The sequence below is a fragment of the Ambystoma mexicanum genome, chromosome 7q (genome assembly GCF_040938575.1).
Source record: "Ambystoma mexicanum isolate Mex_15411 chromosome 7q, UKY_AmexF1_1, whole genome shotgun sequence".
Taxonomy (NCBI): domain Eukaryota; kingdom Metazoa; phylum Chordata; class Amphibia; order Caudata; family Ambystomatidae; genus Ambystoma; species Ambystoma mexicanum.
The window spans coordinates 987,636,505-987,658,650 of record NC_090941.1 but is presented as its reverse complement, the minus strand read 5'-3'; the positions used below and the strand labels follow the sequence as shown (position 1 = coordinate 987,658,650).

The following is a 22,146-nucleotide window of genomic DNA, read 5'->3' as shown; positions in this document are numbered from 1 at the left end:
CAAAATGGTAATGGCCTTGGCATAATCAAAATGGATCCCCCTTTTACACTACATCTTAAGGTGTGGTATGACGTCCACCTTCACTTTGCCCATTGAGGAGGAAAAGGACAGTAATGCCGCCCTCCCAGTACCTACACCATTAATACGGAAGAAAATGGTAAACTAGATTGCACCATGACATTCAACGAAGCAACCAAAAACCATCAACCCATTACAGAAAAAAAACAGAGGTGCCCTTTGTGGGACCATGTCCGTAGTTCCTGGAGACGGAGTGCGCCTTGTGCATTCTGTACTACTCTACAATCAATACCTACAAAAAAACTCTGCTTGTTGTTTTCCAAATACATTTCAATTCAAGAAGCCAAAACAGAACTAGCACCCTAGGCTCCATGATGCAGGTCATTGCTGAACTAGCGAAACGGAGAACTATATACAAAAATCGCAGTCTTCGAGCTAAGGCAGTTTACTTTTTAGCAAACGCGGGACCACAATCTTGACAAACTACTGTGACCGGACATTTGAATGAATCCTCAGTTCGCTGCTACTGGGTAGATACTCAAAGGAATAAATGGTCCACACCCTTTACTAATGCTGGCCCGCCCGCTTCCTTCTGCACATCAATATCGCTTCCCAACGCCTCTTAGCAAAATCCTCCAACCACTACATTCACCAACAATATCCCAAACACAATCGATGGTCTTTTTCCGCAAGGCCAATTTATAAACTGCACAATGTATTTCAATGTAAATGTTCAATTGCACCTTAAATAAAGTACTACTTTTATGTATTGCTCCAAACTCGCATCATGCTGCCTCCTCACATAAATTCAACTCCAGTCCAATTTCTAATCCGCATCCTGAATTTGAATGGAAATGTTAATTTCTATCCTACTTAAATATATTAATTTGTTATTAACTTCAGTATGACTTTTTGGAAGCATTTTTTTTCTAAATTATGTGAAGAGTGTGTGGGACACAAACAGGTTTCTAGACCTTGCCTGAGGGCTGCGCCGGCAGTTATGGACCTGTGAACGTCATTATATGCCCGTACTGCTCTAGAGCATTTAAATCCGTCTTTAGGGCCCATATCTCCCAATGCGGCCCTCTGCCTTGGTCTACAAAGCTTAATTATATTCTGGGAGAGTGACTTGTTACCCGCCACCCCCCAATCAGTCAATTTCCGGGCTTTGAGACCGTGTTGCTTGGAAATCTCATGTAGCCTGGTAATTGACCACTTTGTCACCTCACTGGTCTGTGTTGCCGCCAGCGCTCTCAATGTTGCGCTCGTACTCTGCGCTGGAGCACCATTGTGATCCCCGCTCACCTGGGCTGATGCATTCCGATGTGGGCCAGGAACATCTCCACTGCCCCTTACCTTTTACCGGGTTGCTCCTGGCATATGTGACCTGGGTCCATCAATCAACCCCCGGCAACTTAATGATTCTTTGCTGGGCCGCACCCGGCACAGTATGTCCAGATCTGCCACTCCCTCACCTCATCAGCATTTAGCTATGTGTTCCCAGCTAGGGTAGCCAACGCCACCATGTGTGTTTTTATAAACAAACAAAAAAACTAAAATGCATATTATGGTTTCAAAACCCCCATCCGCTGGCCGTACTAGGAGTTATGGCTTGGGGAACCTTGTTACATGTCCCAGCTGTGCTTGAGCCTTTACCTGTGTCTTCAGGGCACATAACACCCAGTACGGCACTGGGGCTAGTTCTATAGAGCTTCATTAAAGGATAGTTCCGGGACTTTTTTTTTATTGTCCCTACGGTTCGGCCATGTGTTTTTAAGCATAAATCGGTAGATCGTAGAAAACTTTCCTATGGACCTTACCCGACTTTTCGTCCATTAACGCACTCGAAATCAGCCGCCATTTTCTGATAATCCTATCATTTCCCCCCATCGCCCTGGCTCACCTGCTTTTGCGGCACTAAATCAAATCCCCCACCCCTGAAACAGACTTGATCAAAACATTCATATTCCCCGCCTCTATCCGCAAACGCGCCCAGGCGTCTTCTACGCGACTCCACACAGAACCAGGAAATCAACACAGATGAGCTCACACAACACAGCGCTCCACAATTGGGAATATGAAACTGTACTTTTAAATTAAACCGCAAGATTGTAAATTTGGTAAAGTACATTTATTTGACATCAAATGTTTTGAGAATATTCAGCGATTTGCATTTTTATTTGCTCACGTTCCAAAAAGTTCGTTTTTGAGGCACACGATGTTCCTTTGCTGTACACAGGGTCTTTGATCATCTCACAATACAGCGCCACAATTCGGAATATGAAACTGTGTTTTAAAAGCAAACGGAAAGATTGTACATTTGGCAAAGTACATTTATTTGACATCAAATGTTTTGATAATATTCAGCGATTTGAATATTCAGCGGTCGCACTGATAATCGCATGGCTGTTCCAACAACGAGGCACTAGGCCACCACAACGGTATGTATGTTGCATCTAGCCGTTAGTACCGCGTAAGGGCATACTTGTACTTGACGATCGTCCCATAAAATGGTCAGGGTGGTAACGTTGTTCACGCGGAGAAGCAACTGGCGGTTAAAAAAGCCATCCGCCGGTGTCTGGTACTCGTGACACATGCAGTAATGCATGATGTACCTGTTTGAACAACATAAAAAATGAAATTAGTCTCACCATCAGATCTTTATTAAAATTATTCATTTTATATATTAGGTCGGGAAATTATTTCATAGCTAGGACAGTGAAACTGGGTATTATACATCAGGGGGGGGCCGTAGGATACTGAGACAGTCCCCCAGTGCAGGGGTTGACAGGGAGGCAGTGCAGGTGGAGAGTGGAAGGGCCCAGGACCGAGGTCGCAGACAGTGGACCAGTTGTAGCAGGGGAGAGGGAGAGAGAAAGCAGAAGCAAAGAGGAAGGTTTTGAGGTGCTTCCGTAAAAGGAGATGGTTCTCCTCAAGATAGTGCGCGGTACAAAACAATATGCCACATAGAACGAACAAGTACAACTTAACCCGTCTTTAAAGGTACTGTATAGTAATTAAATTGCGTTATAAACTCATCTAAAGAGTTACTTACATTATATTTGCATTTTCCATTGTGTCTGCGTAGGGCAGCCCCGAAATACCACTCCTTCTATGCCGACGTTATTTCTTCTAATGAACGAACATGAAATGGCTTTCGTTTCTGAAATTATATTCATTATCGTTTCTTACGTTATTGCCCCACACCCCCAAAAAGAAGTCTTTCGGGATGGTCCCGGCCTGTCAAGGTCAAATAACAATAGAACCTTATACTGAGTCGTGGGCCATTCCGGCACCCGAGCAAAAAATCAAAGCAGCTGACCTTCACTTTGAACGAGCACACATTCCTAGTTAGCTACATTCAGTGTAAGGCCATCTCACAGGACTTGAAATTTACACTCCATCTTTGCATTTCCATCTTTGCAGCCCCAGAGAACCATAAATACGGAGACATTCTATATTTTTTGAAAAATGTTTTATATTACTGTTTGGTTGGATAGACACATTGCATGTACACTGAGCAATCACTTTTATTTACACATTACATAGATACACATATTCAATGGGCCAGCGACATGAGGAGACTCGAGAGAACAGACAATCAAATTACAATCATTTAAACCGTGATGTGTATTTCTCAATGAGCTCTTCTTTAAGTGGACATGGAACAGAGGCGATGTTGGGTGGCAATGCAGTTGTCCCCTGCACAGGTTCGTTCACAATTCCATTTATGTGCCTATCTAGGACGTCAACAATAAGTCTCTCAATAAACTCATATTGCATATCCTCAAACACTGGTTTGATCACCCATTGTTTACTTCTTTTAGTGAAGGCCTTATTGTAGCGAAGCGTCCCTAAAGTTCTGGTCGTCCTACTTTGTTGACGGCCAACATTATGGTTATGTGCCAAGACCGCTAGAAGAGTCCGATTTATCATGCCCTCCATGCCAAAATGCAATCGTTTTGGCCTGTACTTTAGGCACATATTGTGGAACACCTCCAAATCTCCTGTGTGGCAGAATTCCGTGAGTCCCCTCAAATCTCTTGTTATACTTTTATCAAATACAATCTTTTCAATGGCTTTGTGAGTGGGTGATGAAGGAATCAACCACTTCTTCTTCCGTGCCTCCTCTGTGGACAAATGGCCATGTTCACAATTGTGAAAATGATGGTTTGTGTTCCAACGGTGAACGTTTGTACAGTGTAACATTACTGACCGCCATTTTTCCAGTAGAATTTCCAACGACCCTCCACATGTTTTTGAGCTCCACCAAAGATGGTTGCTGATTGACTTGGACCACTGTGAAATACCTTGCATTTCTTTTTTTACCTGCAGCCGACATTTTTTTATTGATTGTTTTTGCAAGATGCCAAACGTCAAATTGGTGATTTATATTTTTGTACTCTTCTCTCATTGTCTTGGCAATTGAAACGTGTCTGTCCGTGGCTATCAGGTCGATCACCATTCCCCGCGATTGTAGTTCTTGCAATGATGCTACAAAGCCAACTTTCTCCATGGCCACTGAGGATGTACTTTGTGACACCTGCAGGACCACCGAACTCGCAATTTTCTTACTTTCCATGTCCTGAAAGTGGTAGGTGCAGTACTTGGCTGAAAATCCTGGGCTGTCGCACTGTCCATCACCGGCTAGCCTGAACCGTTTGCCCGCGAATGTACTATCAATAGACATTTTTTCCATTCTCCAAGCTTCGCTAATGGCTGGAAATAGATAATCGGTTTGGTATTTGTAGAACTGAGTTTTCGCAATGAAATGGATTCCCACAAACTGAAAGAAAGACTCTAACTTTTTAAAACTTGAACCACTAAAAAGTGCAGCCGCTGCACAAAGTAGATTGCCTGCTGGCAGTTGTCCCAGCATGGGTTGTGCAGACCATGAGAAAGGATGATATTTTGTACAGGTGGCATGTATTTTAAGGTTAGTGCCTCGAATTGCACGAGTCACATTAATTAATGGTTCCCCACATACTTCCCCACCTACCGAATGCCCACATTTCAACCGAATAATAATATCAATCAAACAACTATCGAATACAATGAATTTGGCCTCTTTCCTTATACTGTCACTCTGCATCCCAGCTGGTTCGGCCTGTAACGTTGAGGACATGTCACTCACATGAAAGGTAGAATCTCCGATATCGTCTTCCGCTATGTTCAGTGATATTGATGGTGTTTCATTGTAGTCCACTTCATTCTCTTCCATTGCAACATCTGTTCCTTCTCCGGCGATGGGTGAATAAGACAATTTCTTCAACTTTCTCGCGGTCTTAGTTTTTGCGGGTGTGGATTCTGTGAATTGATCTCCGACTGCATCCGAACTACCAGGAGGACATTCACTATCAATGGCTGGTGCTGGTATAGCTCCGTTGTCAATCACTTCATATTCTTCCCATTGGCACGATGCATCTCCAGTCTCAAGTCCCTGCCAAAAGGTTTGACAAGCAACATCTCTCGTTCGCTTCACTGTCTGTGTAGATCTAGTTCGTACACCCACTCGCAACTAGAGGACAGATTGGAAAAGGGATGTTCAGTTTAAACACAACTTACAGTATTGAACTATTAACAGTGAAAAACAACATAATATAGTGACCAGGACACTAACCTTCTTTTGCTTTCTTTTCTTTGAAACTTTCTTGCCTCGAACTTCAACATCAGGACGCTGTTGCTCCGACTCGTGTGTGCATGTCTCCACTTCCTCTTGCGCTGCAACGACTATATTTTCATGATAAGCACATCCATCACGCACTGACGCTCCATCGACTCCCTGAAAAATAGAACTTTCATTAGTATGTATAATAATATCGAAAACACAAAATGTACTTGGGGACAAATACCCACGTACATCTCAATAGCAAAACACGAATGAACGCTTTGTGTAGAACATTCAAACGACAATTATTCACGCATAGTTGTTCTAGTTAGATGGAACTGTCAAGATCCATACATCGGGCTCCTCATAGACTTCCATTGATGATATTATTGAAGATGATGCTTCAGTGACTCCCTGAAACACAGTAATTGCATTAGTATGGTTTTCTATTTTGTTAAAAAGAACAGAAACTTTGTGCAGGCGTCAACGGCTCATCTAAATAGACCTGCACAAATGATCAGTTGTCTAAAATAAATAATGGATATGTAAATATGATTCGATTTGCTCGATCGTTGGAAGTGTCACCACCCAGAGATCTGCATCAACTACTAGGGGTGATGTTCTTGTAGAAGGTCCGTCATCTCCCTGAAACATAGTACTTGCGTTAATAAAGAAGGAAGTATAGCGGATGTAATCACGTCATATGATTTCGCTTGATCGAACTGTCAGTATCCATACCTCGAAATGCATAAGAACATCAAGGGACGATGTAACTGCGGTGCACACTTCTGCAAGCTGTTGCGCCGAACCGTAACTGCATGCTCCCCCTTCTTCTTGGACTAGTGCTCCATCGACTCCCTGAAACATAGGACTTTCATTAGTAATGAACACAATATTGAAAAAAGAAGACACATAGAAGGGCGACGACAGAAGGACATATCAATGGCTAAAAACAAAAGAAACATTGTGTGTAACAATCACGCTACAAGAATGCAAGATCTGATGATCTCCATCGATGGAACTGTCCGGAAACGTACCTCGAGCATTTGAGTGACATCAACGGTAGTCGTCAATACGTTGGACTCCTCAGCATCTCCCTGAAAGACAGTACTTGCATTATTTTGGATAACAATAATTATAACTGAAAACAAAGACTAGAGGATGAGTACAAGGGTGTACCATTAGGTAAAATAATTACACGATAAATTAAAACTATTGATTTACATGCCTAAAACAAGTCAGTGGCAGAATAGCCAAGTAAGATTACCCGATAGGCGCTTGAAGTGGCTGATGACTGCAATAACGACACGGATGGAGAATCTTCAGCCTTCATATTGAGTGGATACATAAATGGGGAAATTATTGTTAGATAATGCTACACACTACCGCAAGGCCGAGAGATAAATACGTAAACTTGACTCACCAGTGGAGGGATGTGGACGAATAGAGTGGGAATAGCGGTTGAGAGCAATTTTCGCCTCCCTCGCGGTGTGTTCTTCTTTATTAGCAATGATGTGGAGTACATGTCGGAGGTAAAGTGCCTGCTGCAGATGCGGTATCGATCACCCCTCTTGTCCGCAAAGACTTCTAGGACTCTACTTTCAAGCTCAGATGGTGGATATCCGCAATATCGGACCCATTCTCTTATCTGATCTATTGTCTTAGGGAAAACATGCATTATAGTACCTTCAGATTTATTATGGGTCTTCGAAGGGCAACCGCCAATGGAACAGGCAGGCATTGTGGAAAGTTCTGAAAAGTAAAGATCAACAATTCTCTATGAATACCAATGTGTTAAAAAATTAAATGACACATAAAAGGTTCAATGCAAGGTTCGTTTTGTTTCTTGGAACTATACACGTTATTCACATGCGGATAAGTATTTGAATAACTTTAAAAAAAATAGAAAGATAATTTGACTAGACTCAGAACATGACTAGTTCCTTGCATGTACTGTCTTGAACGAAAAGAAATTGAACGCAAAATGATTATGGTACATGGCCTTACCTTGACGAACAAACAGTTAGATGCAGGGATCAGAGTAGTTTCTTGTCGTAGAACAGGGAGCAGTTCACAGGTTGCAAACTGAGGAGTTTCCTCGAAGTGGTCACGGAAGTTCACAGAGACGAAGAGCAGATAACCAGCACCTTCACGGGTTGACTAACTAGCAAAGCGCAAAGAAGTGCTCATTAGAAATATGAAGTGGGTTATAAAGGATTCGAAACAGGGGTGTGTTTGTGAATGAATGACGTGTATATGTCGTGGCATTATGCGGTTTGCAGGGGGGCGTCCAGCGTGAGGGGGGGACGCTTGGCAGGAGACACGGGGTCTGGAGGTAGACATGGGAACAACAACCCATGCTCTATAGACCACTTTGAAGTGTACATGGTCTTTGGCACTTCTTGGCCTTTATCGCTCCCTGACAGCTCCACTTGCCAGCGCAAGTACCCCGGTGCGAACTGCCTTTGATAGGGCGGGGGTGGATTGGGGCGGTGGTCGTGCAGACAAGACACAGGAAGACTCGTGAATGGAGACACACTTATGTGGATTGCAGGGGGGCGTCCAGCGTGAGGGGGATGCTTGGCAGGAGACACGGGGTCTGCAGGTAGACATGGGAACAACAACCCATGCTCTATAGACCACTTTGAAGTGTACATGGTCTTTGGCACCTCTTGGCCTTTATCGCTCCCTGACAGCTCCACTTGCCAGCACAAGTACCCCGGTGCAAACTGCCTTTGATAGGGCGGGGTGTGGATTGGGGCGGTGGTCGTGCAGACAAGACACAGGAAGACTCGTGAATGGAGACACACTTATGTGGATTGCAGGGGGGCATCCAGCGTGAGGGGGGATGCTTGGCAGGAGACACGGGGTCTGCAGGTAGACATGGGAACAACAACCCATGCTCTATAGACCACTTTGAAGTGTACATGGTCTTTGGCACCTCTTGGCCTTTATCGCTCCCTGACAGCTCCACTTGCCAGCGCAAGTACCCCGGTGCGAACTGCCTTTGATAGTGCGGGGGGTGTGTGGATTAGGGCGCTGGTCGTCCAGACAAGACTCGTTTGCCGCAGGGCCTCACCAAGGAGAGGCCATCTAACTGCATGTAAGAGGCAGACTGCAGGATCTAGTACATGGAAGGCAGGGGGGTGAGTTTATAAATACCTCACCCTCCCAGGAGAATATAAGGGTGCAGTTCACCCTGGAGACCCTGGATGCCTAGGCAGTTAGTCAGCAGCAGGCTGGCCTGTGGTGGCAAGGCAGCACGGGCCAGAAGGGGTCATCTCTGTACCCGGTGCCCAAAAGGATGATTTATTATGATCAACCATATTGATTATTTACCTATAACCATATCTTGTATCAATAAAATCCAACGGCCTTCCTTTTATTGCCAACGCTTGAACAAAGTGGTGTGGTAAGTATTTTTGGGGGAGGAGGCAAGGCCGGGAGGCTTGATGCCAACCCGCAAAATAACATATGTATGTCTGCTGCATATGGGTTCAACGAGACATGTGGTGTGACAAGACAAGGCACAGGAAGACTATTCAATGGAGACACACCAGATTCATTTAAAAAATCAAAACAACCATTGTTAAAATATATGTTGGGTTTTATTTTAGATCTTAATTTCAATTGAACATAAATAATAAACATTACACATTATAAAGTTCCGGTTGCAGCACATCCAGGGAAAATCCGCGGTATTGTCCACTGTCGCTGGGGAAATGTTGTCTAATGGCAAGTACCGCACAGGCAGGTATTACTCTCCGAACGCGGTGTCCGAGCCTCCCGTGAAGCCACCAAGTGAAGCAACGATAGGCCACCAGCCTGTACCACCTGTGAAAATGAAAGATGCAAACTGTATTAAAATGACAAAACTTTCTTATCACTGTCGATTCAGGTAAAAAATGTCATTCTGCTTTGAAAAAAATTCTATCTAGAAAATGCACAATATGGAACCAATTTACATGCATTCGAATGATATGTAGATGTAATTTTATATGTGGGAGACGACCATGACATAGTAGTGGCATCACTGACATCACAACCAGAGTATACTTACTCGTTACTCGGATTACGCGGACGAACAGTGCCGCGAAGTTCGTGCATAAGCACCATCATCATCCTCAACACGGTCCGTGAGAGGCAGGCTTCCCTGAACTCTGGCAGCTCGGTGATGCATTGCGGACTTGGCTCGCCTTCCGAAATGTAGGCCAAGCACCCGGAATTTTCACGGCAGCAGCAGTTCTCCTCCTCAGTTGGCATTAGCTCGCACCGATTGCACGTGCACCAGGTGGAGACACCGTCCATGCGACATGGTCCAGGCTCTTCATCCGTTGACTGGTCCTCCCAACTGCCGTCCGAATCTCCATCGTTTTCGCGTGCTTGCCTTTCCAGTAGTTCCTCCTCGGTGTACTCGGGCTCGTACATATACGGCATTATTGTAGCCATTGTGTGGTAAAGAAAGTAAAATAATTTACAGAGATGGTACAGGTGTTCACAAGGCCTAGAAGTGGCGAATGTAGCTGACCAGAGCACAGAAACGTGTCACAGAATACTCAAAGTAACACAGAGAGAGGAATGGAATCAAAAATCTGCTGCTGTGTGTTGTGAAACGGTGTGCTTATACTTATTGAGGAAAGAGGCGTCCTGCCATTTCCATGGCGACACTTCATTAGCTGAGGCGCAGCGATTGTTGACACGAAACGTGCTTTGGCGTTGGGAAATGGGCGGTACGCGTCTGCTGATGTCAGGCTCAGGGGCGGGGGATTTGATTTAGTGCCGCAAAAGCAGGTGAGCCAGGGCGATGGGGGGAAATGATAGGATTATCAGAAAATGGCGGCTGATTTCGAGTGCGTTAATGGACGAAAAGTCGGGTAAGGTCCATAGGAAAGTTTTCTACGAAAAGTCCCGGAACTATCCTTTAACGCAATGGCATCTTGGCCGTTCCGTTGAAAACAATGCAGTAGCATAGGGCGATGATGGCTGATCTTCGTCTTCTGTCCTATCACTCCAATGCTTTTCCTATGCCTTTCCTCTCTGTAAACTGAGCACTCTTCCCTCCCTGGATTGAATGTTCTTGCACCTCAGAATGCAGTGTTGTTGACTGTTGTGGTATTTATGTAGGTGTGGTTCCGACACTGCCTGTTTTGTAATTATGTAGCAAGCTCTCTTCTTATGTGTGTGAAGCAAGCTTTAATTTTTTTTGCGTGTGAGGTATCCATCTGTTCACCAGCTCCATAGCAGAATTGTATGTGTATTCTACGTCTGACCTTGTTTAAAGCTTCTCTGCTCCTAGAGTGAGACGCACTCCGGCAGTCTATTGTTTGCAACACAGAAGAGCAGCGTCTGTTTAGGACCTGAGTGAGGTAAAACCAGTGGCAAAGCTCCGAGTGACCCTCCAGACCATTATGTTTCAGCGCCTGGTGCCATTACAGAAGAGGGAAGACCGTATGCAAATCAGGCTCTGTCCCACCCCAAAGGGGCCAGTCTACGTCGCATCTCTTCGGTGTCATTGGGCTAAGCCTTATACCCATCGCAGTTCTTGGTTATAGTTGTCTCGCTAAGTGAGAGAGGTTCTGCCCAGATACCTGCTGCACCCTAAGGAACCAAGCTGCACCTCATTGATGAGGCCCAACAACATGTCTGGGGTTGCCTGTTGTTACAACGCAGGTTGAGGGGTTGCAATGATGAGCCAGGAGACCAGGTTGGGTTAAGAGACTTTAGTGGGTTTGTGGTACATAAGTCGCAAGTAATAAGTTACAGGCAGGATAAGTACATAAGGGAGGGAAGCATCCACCGGCCCTCCTCTGCCCAGATCATTTTCCAACTGCAGAGGGAGAACCTTGGCACTCATACCATCACATTCTAAATGGAATACACCACACCAAACGTTCCAGACTCAAGCTCACACATACATAGGGAATGGCCTCAGACCCAGGGTAGGTTAAAACATAACACCTGTGTTTTCGTGCAGCCCCACAGTGGTTCGGCACACGCTGATCCATCTCTCGGCTGGTGTTCTGCCCAGACAGACTTTTAGGCTGCCCCCATCTGCAACAAAAAGTACCGTGCTTGAACTGGAGATGTGGAGCATGAGAGCTAGCAGCCACACGTTACCCGCTCTGCCTTACACTTGAGGCAACGCAATAACTGTTGATGGTTGGAAAGTGCCCTCAACTCGTGCTCCTGCCCGATTCAGGCTGCGGTCATCCAGAAGGTTACTGTGCCGATGGATCCGGACCGAAATCCATGATGCGCAATAGCTGCTCACGATCATACCACGGACGGCTGAAGGCCACGATGACGGAAGCTGCATCAGCGGGTCTGTGCAGATGGGGGAGATGGCGCCCGAGATGCTGCAAGCACTCGGGACCATCCATCAACCAGAGTCCTGCCGGGAGTACCTGAGCTCCACATCAAGTGGCGCATTCTGTCCCTGGAGCGCACGGCCTCCTAAGGGAGCAAGGAAGACGGCCGCGAGTGCAACCACTGTATTAAACCTAAGGCAGTCGGATGCATAAGGACTATTCCAAGCTCTGATGAAGAGAAGGGATGAAAGGAGTCTCTCTAGATGCCACCCCCGTCTTCTTTCCAAACACACAGACCTGTTTTATGTATGTAATGGAAGAGTTCCCTAAGATTCAAGCTTGTGCCAGCTGTGACTACCGAGACGGGTAATATGACGACACTTTAGGTGCTTTTTAAAAAATGTGTTTTTATATGGAAATGAAGTCCATTTTAAGAACTGTTTGGCTTTGTTGGAGTAACACGTTAGAACAGAAGATAGGGAAGACTGAAAGCAAATCGGTAGCTTTTTTTTGTGCCAAGTGACAACATATTTGACGGTTTTAAATAAAACAAATGTGGCTTTACTTCTGAATCAACATCGTTGCAGATCAGCAGCAGATGTGCCACGTTTAGTGTCTAAAACAGTCAAATAATCTCAGTAAAGACTAGGGAGTAACAAACACAAAATAGGACACCCCAGCCAGGTAGAAGCCTGCCCTGGCTGCCACCTACAGATATGTTTGCATCAGTGGTTTGAGCAGAGCAGTGCCATAGGAAGGGGCTCTCGGATTACCTTATCTGAAAAGGAACTTTATGGTAAAAAAGTCATCTTTTAATTTGCATAAATCACTTGGCAGTAACAAGGATCCATTGGACCTGGTGACCCCGAGGGTTAAGGGTGCAGACAGAAACATAAAACAGCTAAGGCTGAAGCAAGCCCAACCTACTACACACACACAAATCACAGGGCCAAGTACAAAAGAAGCCATCTCCGCTAACAGTAGATAAATGTTTTTTTTATAATGGTTCTTTTATAACGCACTTAATACCAGAAATTGGTTTCTAAGCGCAGGATTGGGATTCGAACTTGTGTTGCGCTGCGTTGTCTTGCGTCCAAGACAAACGCGTGATGTGATAAGTAATAGAGGAGATCATTAATTGGGTCCGCATATTGAGATTTTGATCCAAGTGTTTTCACTTTTTTTTTGGTCTCAGTATCACTGGCTGCCACTAGAAAATGATTATAGTCTGTCCCCAGCTTCCGTATTTTATTCTCGGTGCCCACCACCATCTGTTCAGTTTTTCTTTATTAAGCGCCAATCCATTTCCCACCACCCAAGTTTGAATACGTTTGTAAACCTTATTGACAGTTTTTTTCCCAAGATTTTATTTATTCATAATATCTTACATAAACAATACATAATACAATAATACAAATGCACAGAGCAATACTTATTCAAATACAGCTTAATGTTAAAGGACATTTGTACCGTGCACTATCACCACCGGAGTGGTCCCCTGGCGCTCTGGTGGCTCTGAAAGAGGATGGGAGGGGGGTTAATGGGATGAAGCTGGAAAAGTGCAAGAGAGCAGTGATGTGCTGTTGGCGGCCTCAGCCTGGTGGGTCCGTTGGCTGGGCCTGGGCTGTTTGCGGCCGGTAGTCGTCGTGTACTGTTGTGCGAGTCTATGCGAGTTTTTTTTTTTTTTTTTTTTTTTTATTTTTGTTTTGTTGTCGCCATGTAGTGAAGTTTGTGCGGTTTGTTGTGCTGTAGGTTTGTGGTTGTGTTTGGTTTGGAGTTTGAGAGGTGTATGCAGAGGGGGAAATTGTTATTGCAATTGGTTAGTTGGCATCTTTATCCTGAAATGAGGCGCTGGGCTTCTGTAATTTCCCAGGTGGGGTTCGGAAGCGCCCCTGTGCCTCTGTCCTGATCTGGGCCAGTCCGGCCTTCTAGGTCCCTTTCACATCTTGCCCCCTCAACCCCCCAGCCTGCCTCCCTCGCAGCCCTCACCGTCTTCCCTTCCCATTCCTACTGCTAGTGCACCTGCCAATGTTCACAGCTCAGCTATTGTGGTGATTACCAATATCCCGACAGTTCCACAACACTGTGGTACCTGGTGGGTGGGGTTAGGGAGGGTTGTTGACTGTCTCCTTGTTTGCCGCTTGTGTTCCACTCTACCCGGAGTACTTCATCCAGGTGCCATGGTAGCTTCTCCACATAAGGAGTTGTCCACAGTCGGTTCTGGGGGTTGTCCGTGTCCGCTATAGTTCAGTCATCCCTTTTCCTTTCTTTTTCGGTTTTCAGTTTGTGCCAGTGGTGATGAAGAGCCAGGTGGTTTTTAGTAATTTCCTAAATTTCAGGTGATTTTTGGGGTTTCGTATTTCTTTTGGGATGTTGTTCCAGGTTTTTGCTGCTAAGTGGTAGGAGGTGCCTCTGAGTTTTTTCTTAAGGTATGGTTTTGGTTCCAGGCGGATTTCGTTGCTTGACCTGAGGAGTCTCGTTGGCTTGTAGAATATTTTTTGTAGGAATTCTGCTTCTTGTCCACTGATTGCCCTATTTTTTTTATTGTCTTGCCCTGTGCGTTATGCACATTGTTTTGAAGGTGATGCAATGTTTTACTGGGAGGCAGTGTAGTGTTTTTAGGGCCAGAGTGACGTGTTCTCTTCTTGATAGTTTGAGGAGTAGTCTGGCTGCTGCATTTTGGATCCGTTGTAGTTTCTTCAGGAGGTATTCTGAGGTAGAGGCTGTTTGCATAGTCGATTCTTGACATGATGAGGGCGACGATAGCGAGTGTTTTGTGTGTGAAAGAGAGGAAAGGTAGGATTCTTCTTGCTGTGTGGAGGAGGAAAAAGCATTTCTTGACTGTTGCATTTACTTGTGGTTCTAAGGTAAGAGTGTTGTCCATCAGGACTCCCAGATTTTTTACTACCTTAGACAGTGATGGTGCAGTTCCCATTTCCGTTGGCCACAGGATGGCGGTTTCGTTCTCCATCATCGGATATGATCATGATTTCTGTTTTTCCAGGGTTGATTTTCAGGTTGTTGGCAGTCATCCAGTTGAAGACTTCTTTTAGTCAATCGATTAGAGTTGAGTGATCGGGTTGGGTGTCTTTTTGATTTTGTAGATTTGAGTATCACCAGCGTAGTTGTAGCATGTAATGTTGTACTATTTGAAGATTCTGATAACCGGAGTCTGGTAGATGTTGAAGTACAGTGATGATAGTGAGGATCCTTGTGGCACTCCACAGTAGTTAACTCTTGGAGTGGATTTGAAGGGTTTAATCCATACGGTTTCTGTTCTGTCTGCTAGGAATGATTTAGTCCAGAGTAGTGTTGTGTCTGTTATGCCTATGTCTTCTAGTCGTTTGGTTAGGGTGTCATGACTTACTGTGTCGAAGGCTGCAGAGAGATCGAGTAGAATGAGGGCTGAGGTTGCGTTTGAGTCTGCGTTAGCTTTTAGGTCGTCCCAGATGGATAGTAGTGTTGTTTCCGTTCCTCTTGCGGGTCTGAAACTGACTTGAGCTTGGTCTAGCAAGTGGTGTTTTTCTACGTATTCTTGGGTTAGTTTGTAAACGTGGGTTTCCATGAGTTTTGCCGGGTAGGGAATGTTTGAAATCGGTAGTAGCCCAATCTTTAAAAGAATAACAGCGAAAGATGGAAATCAAGGGGGGAAAAAAGTAAATATAAATAAACAAAAAAAAAGGCCCCAGGGGAAAAACAATAGAGAACGAAGGGAACAAATAAAACAGGAGAGCAAAATTACAAAATAAAGAAACAAGTAAGAATCCTAGAATGCGAATAAATAGCTAAGCATAAAGACCATTAAATGCACCCCAAATCCTCTAATACTTATCAAGTTGATCCTTTGCGTTGACAGTTTTTTCATCTTCTGTGTGATTGCCAGACAGTGGGATGACGCATTGTGTGTCGTTCACATAATTAGTGAAGCCAACACCATTCGCTTCCAAAAGATTAAAAAAATGGAACTGTTAAAATATTATATATAGAGAGGGTGATGGGCACGCCCCCCGAGGCACGCCGTAAAGCAGCTGTGCCGGCGGAGCTTTCGCATCCTTGCTGCAGATTCTGCACCATCAATTACTCAAAAATTAGCCAATCCAATGGGGTGCATTATCCGAGAAGAATGCTACTTCTTTTAATCTGGTGACCAACAGTGTGTGTTCAACATGATAAAAAGCCATGGCCAGATCCACCAGCATAGATCTTGCAGTCTCGCCCTTATCCATAATCTGTAGAAATCTAGATTTCAGGTCAAGCAACACCATTTCCATGCCATGCCCTTGCCTAAAACCTGACTGCCATTTGTTTAGAATCACATGTTTGAGATATGCCGATTTGAATGTATGCCATCCAATCTAACATTTTTAAAAGAAACAGTGTATTAGTAATGGGCCGAAAGTTGGCTGGTGTTGCAGGACATAGACCTGGCTTTTTTAGTAAGGGGGTAATCCAGGCATTCTTAAACCCTACTGGAACATGATTCTCTCCAAAAGAAGCGTTAACAAATTTACACAGAGTGCCTATCGGGATGGGAGCACATGCCTTTCTTATCACTGCGGGGCATAGACCCACTTTACAACTAGTCTAAGATTGGTAATGATCACTGCCAGTTCGGATTCCAATTCAGATTTAAAATTAAACTTGTATTCTTGCACCTTGTTGTGCGTGTGTTCCACCACATCCAGGACGCTTACTACCAACCAGTCCAAGGGTATTGTTGCTGAACTCACTGTTATTTTTTATCTGGGCAACCTTCCCTAGCATAGCTTCCTGAATAGACGTACACAGGGCAACGTCTTTAACCAGTGTGTCCGATTGATTAGTGCATGGATCTTCCAATTCCCTCAGTCCTTGGGACTCCAATTGTGCTTCAGCAATCCTGGCATCAAACATGTATTTTTGTCTTTTTATTTCTTCACTGCTATAACAGCTACTTTCAACTCCCTGGCCACCACCTTATACCCCCTTTTTATCATGGCATCCTGGGAGGATCTGCTTGCATTAAAGCATTTCTTTTTATTAGTTTTGAGTTTTTGTAAATCTGGAGATAACCAGGCGTTAACTTTTTTTTTCTCAGCAACATACTTAGTTCAGCGAGGAACGAGGGTATTGGTGGCTTCCTGGACTGTCTGCTAATAGGCACTAACCATGTCATCAACCGACTCAAGGTCATTAAGCTCCTCTACCAGGAGCAAGAACCATGACTCCAAGGCTTCTGGAGTAAATATTTTCAGATTCCTGGAGGTTTTCGTGTTTTTGTAACCTTAGTCTCTATAATTTTCTCACAGACTACTGTAAAATGGACAAAGTGATTTGACCACGGACAGGGAGAGACTAACAAGTCAGTTATTTTGATGTTATATATAGCAACCCAATCTAGGGAATTCCCTTTCATATGTGTAGATGTCTTTAATAAATTGCTCAAAATCCAGATTACCTAAAGAATCTTCTAGGGTATTGTCTAAAAGATCATTACTGTTGCCCTGCCAAAAATTAAAAACTCACAAAACCATTGCCTTAGTATTGGGTTTGAGAATAGTTAGCAATATATTAGAATTGTGTCAAACTCTGGCATAGTAGAGGAGGGTCTATAAACCAACACCTTTTGAAAGTGGCTTCTGCATCTGTCCTGATTTTTAGCTGTTTCATTTCGCTACCTTCAATACCTGGTAACTCGACCCCCCAAACATCCAGTTTGGATTTAAAAATACAGGCAACCCCACCCCCTCTTCCCTCTTGTCTATCCTGGCATAACATATAACGAGGGGGAATGACTAAGGCTAGGGTAGGTGGTCCTGCACGGTAACACCATGTCTCAGTTAATGCCCATATATCTACATCCTGATTAGATGTAAATGTAGTTACATATATTGTTAAAGTATGTTTCAATAATGTTCTGGGGTTCAGTAAGAGCATTTTAACACAAGAGTTGTGACTTATCTTAAATCAAGGGTCCCTGCTAAATGATATGGTACTTTGCAGCCCTGTAGCACCCAACCGGTTACGATCTCTAGCTCTCTATACAGTTGCAATTTTCTGAACAGTCGACATGACATTAGCAGCCTGCTTTTCTGCTCATGCCAATTTTGGACTGTCCTGCGGTTGCTCTTGAAGCTAACAGCGCTGTAGACTAGGCTGATGAGCTCTGTGCCATGACTGGTAATGCTTGACAGCCGTCTATTGTGTCCGGAGTGTCTTGAATCAGAATTTAACCGCTTTGGATGATGGCTCCACAAGGTACCGTTCCACAATTGCGTGCACCAACTGACATGTAGTCACCACCGTGCAGTCACCACCGTGCGTATTACTAGATTGAAGTTTATCCTTAGCAGCTTAAATCTGAGCCAATAAATGTATATTTAAAAAGTAACACGACTTATTGATTTAGAGGAGCCGCGGGTGCCACAGACCGGCTTGTGCAGACGCGCCTCACCTTTAAGAAATGGGTCACAGAATTACAAAAACCCTGGGAATTGTAGTTCCTATTGAGTAGAGACTCAAAATGTGAACATCAAATCTAAAAGGGTCTGCAAAGCAAATAAGACATTTTCACGTGGAATCTGGCAAATGCAACGAGTAGTTCACAAATAAATTGGCGTTTGAAATAATCCAGACTGTATGAAGAACAAAGTAAATTCAACACGGAAAATGCACACACTTATTTAAAAAGAAAAATATTTTTCCAAACTCTCCACTAGAGGCTGAAACTGAGCACTAAAAAGACTGAATTTCACACAATTCAAATGATAACTTTTCTTTAAAATCATTTTACTCCAACTTCAAAATATAGAGTGTACAATTCTCCAGGTCTTATCTGGAGCTCTGCTGGGCTCCCCCGAGACTGGGGTTTCCAGGGAGACGTAAAAAGAAAGCCACGGCAATCATGAATACAGCACATTTATAATTGCCTGAACCTTCGCTTTAAGTTTCCTGGGCTCCCCGTGCTCAGCGGACCCCGGGAAAGCAGGAAAAAATTAAGCAGAAAAACGAAACGCTCACCAGCAGCACGAAGCAGGAAGGAGCTTGACTGCATTCTCTGTCTGCTCTCTGGCTGTAATACGCAAAAGCTCCCAGTAGGGGGATTTTGCTTCATTATTGCAGTGAAAGCAGAGCTTAACATAAGCACAGGAGGTTCATTCATTTCACAAAATGGATGCCTCCTAGTGCTTGACATTTTTGACTGAGCCTCACTTGCTCAAAATGTTTCATAGGAACTTTCTTAACAAATATTTTTTAAATATATATTTTATTATGGCCAGTCTTTTGAGACAATAATATTTTTCACTGAACTTCCCCTGTAACAAAAAGATCTCCAAAAGATTAACCCAAATGTGTAATGGTTTAAAAAGCTGCAAATTCGTACGTTTACACATCTATATAACACTAGGAAGACTTTGGTGTCATTTGGTGTGCCTGCTATATTTTCCCTGTTTGGGGCGGAACTTCTCCATGCCCAGAATGCGTGCATTTCACATTGTATTGCTGTCCACACCCTGACTCACTGGTATGGGGCAATCCAGGTACTTCGATTGGGCAATATGTAATTTTCTTTGACTTTATGTTGTGGTCCCGCTCCGGGTGTAAGAGTGGATTGTGGAATGCCCTTTGCGCTCCACTGATGCGCTGCACTGGTCGCAGGTTTTTTTTTTTCAAGCTACCCCTAGTACACCCACGTTGCCATTTTCTAGCCCACTCCAAAAAACCGAGATCTGAGTGTACTCTAAAAGACCACAGCTGCATGAACGTTTCTGAATGTGTTAAATAAAACAACTCGCCAAGCAATTTAAAAAAAAAGAAAAGAAATAATAATAAACTTGTTAAATATTTTGTTTTTTTGCCACTGCTTCTCACAAGGCCATGCTGGTATTGGCTAGTCCCACATTTCGTGGAGACTATTTCTACTGTTGCCTGGGGGAGATGTGGGTAATTGTAAAATAATACAGAAAATATAATATACGGTTACTCAATTGGTCGTGATTTAAATATTTTGGCAAGTAATTCAACAATATTCGGTCTCAAAGTAAAATCGATGAAGTTTCTAACATGGAAGCGAAAGCTTCACACACAGCAGTTTGGAATGTTCGGGTGCTATTTAGTACATTAGAATAAGAGTGTACTATACAAGTTGTGCTTAAACAGTGGAGGGTATTGCAGACCTCAATAACGGACCTATTTTACGGCCTACTCTTGTTTATTTGATTCTGGACCGTTTAGTCCTTCATTTAGGCTACAAGCTACAAGCACGTGAATGTGGTTCTGTGGCTTCCCATCGCTCATATGTCGCGACTTTTTACCGTGACGCGAGATTCATCCGTGCTCCTGCCTCACACCTTTCGCTCAAATGGGTTCCCTCTGCCAACCTTTTGAGTTGTGTCATATCTCTTTGCAAAGCAGTCAAACAGGCTTCTTGTGATTTTAAGGAGTCCGAAAGAATGAAAATACTTTTTTGCTGATTTGCCAAAGTTTTCCTGTCACAAATTGTTTTACCTTTGTGAAATTATTGTATTACTAGTGTGAAAGCTTGTGTACATGGGTCAAAAAGCGTAAAGCTAGAAATGTGCAGAATGTTAATATATGATTTGGTGTGTATATATATCTTAATGTAATCTTGTACAGTAGGTTTTCATTAACGCATTACCACTATATATCCTAAGGCAACAGCTCCCTCTAGTGGTGTCGATGGGCAAAGCGAGCAGTGTCTACTGCGCATGACTGCATTGGACAAACATACATCTGGCCTATTATTATATAGTATTTGTACCAGGTGCTTATGTGAGCCATACTTCAGTTTGATGTGGGGGGAAAACAGACCAATGACTGTTTACGTATTTTGAGTAAAGCATTCTTAAACTTTGAAACTCAAGCTTGTGTTACTATTTGAGGTATGTGTAATGAGTTGAGTGGCTACATGTTCTTTCTGAATTTTGATGAACTCTGAGGAGGACTGATTAAAGGGGCTGGAAGAATGTTGGGCGGGCAAGGAAAAGGATTTCCCTCTACCTGTGTGTCCTGCCACAAGAAACTCGCAAAATTAAGTTTGAAGTGGTTATTAGTAAACCTATATACAAGGTAAAGGCAAAATAATAAACTGGGTAGGAATAGAACTCGACCAATGTGTTGGAAACAACTGAATGGTTTGGTATAGCTAAATGTTCCCCTTAAACGCCTAGCACAAATGATTGCTTCTCAGTGGCTTCTCCTTAGGCAGGCCCCAAATGGATTCCCCTCCCCGACTTGAACCATGGCCGAAACGTTTCTAACTTCTGGGTTAACTCCAGGTCCTCCCCTAGATTCCTTGTTGCTGGCTTTAGGGGAACCTGTAATCTGCCTAGATTTTCCTTTGCGGGTATTAGGCATTCCCAAACCCCTTCTTTGGTTTTCCAGCGTAGCAGTCTTATATGCGAGGAGATGCTGGCGGTAGTAGTGCGGCCAATTATCCATGTGCTTGCCTTCCACTCGTGATCTATCCTCTAAAACCGAGACCCTGCTTATTCTCTCCTCCCCATTCTCTAGTCTAGCCATTTTAGTTTCCCCTTCAACTCTTGAATTCCTCAAACTCTTCCCTGATAACTATTTCCTGGTCCACAGCCTGGGCAAGTTCCTCTTTCTCTGCATGGAGGTTCCTTTCTGTGCCCTTTTCTTGACTTTCTCCCACTCCCTCCCACACTCCTGACCATAATTCACAAACTTCTCCTGTTGATGCTCGTTTGGCTTCATCTCCCCTTCACTGCTTTCCAACTCTTCTAAATCCGGCCAACTGCGCTCCTTTCGTGAACCTCCCCCCCCCCCCCCCGCCTCACCCCCATTATGAAAGTTGCTTCACACTCTCCTGATTTTGTCTTATGGCCCCTTTTTCATGTCAATCAGCACTTTCAAACTCTTGCTGTCTTCACCTTTTTCTTACTTTGGCACATCTCAATGCTAAATGAATGTACTTCCAACTCCATAAACTGTACCTCGTCTCCTCCCTTTCTTCACCCCTATGGGCACCCCCCAACCTCTCAAGACCGCCATCGAGCGGCCTTGTATTTTTTTCTCCCCTCTTCAGCCCTCTGGGCACCAGCCGCCTCTGCTCTCCATTCGCCCCTGTGCACTGCCACATCTAAACCTCTCGGTCGCGCATTTCTGGTACTTGTATCCTATTTGGCTGCCACCAGCCTTCTCTTACCAGCTGCCCTAGCTCTGTAGTAATCTAGTCTTGTGATCTGAAAT

The 22,146-nt window shown here is 44.1% G+C and overlaps 1 protein-coding gene across 4 annotated transcripts in view; it reads left to right on the top strand.

Moving 5' to 3' along the window:
• FAM168A (family with sequence similarity 168 member A) overlaps window positions 1-22,146 on the top strand; it is an 812,985-nt gene that overhangs the window by 93,035 nt on the left and 697,804 nt on the right. The gene's annotated exons all lie outside the window — the stretch shown is intronic.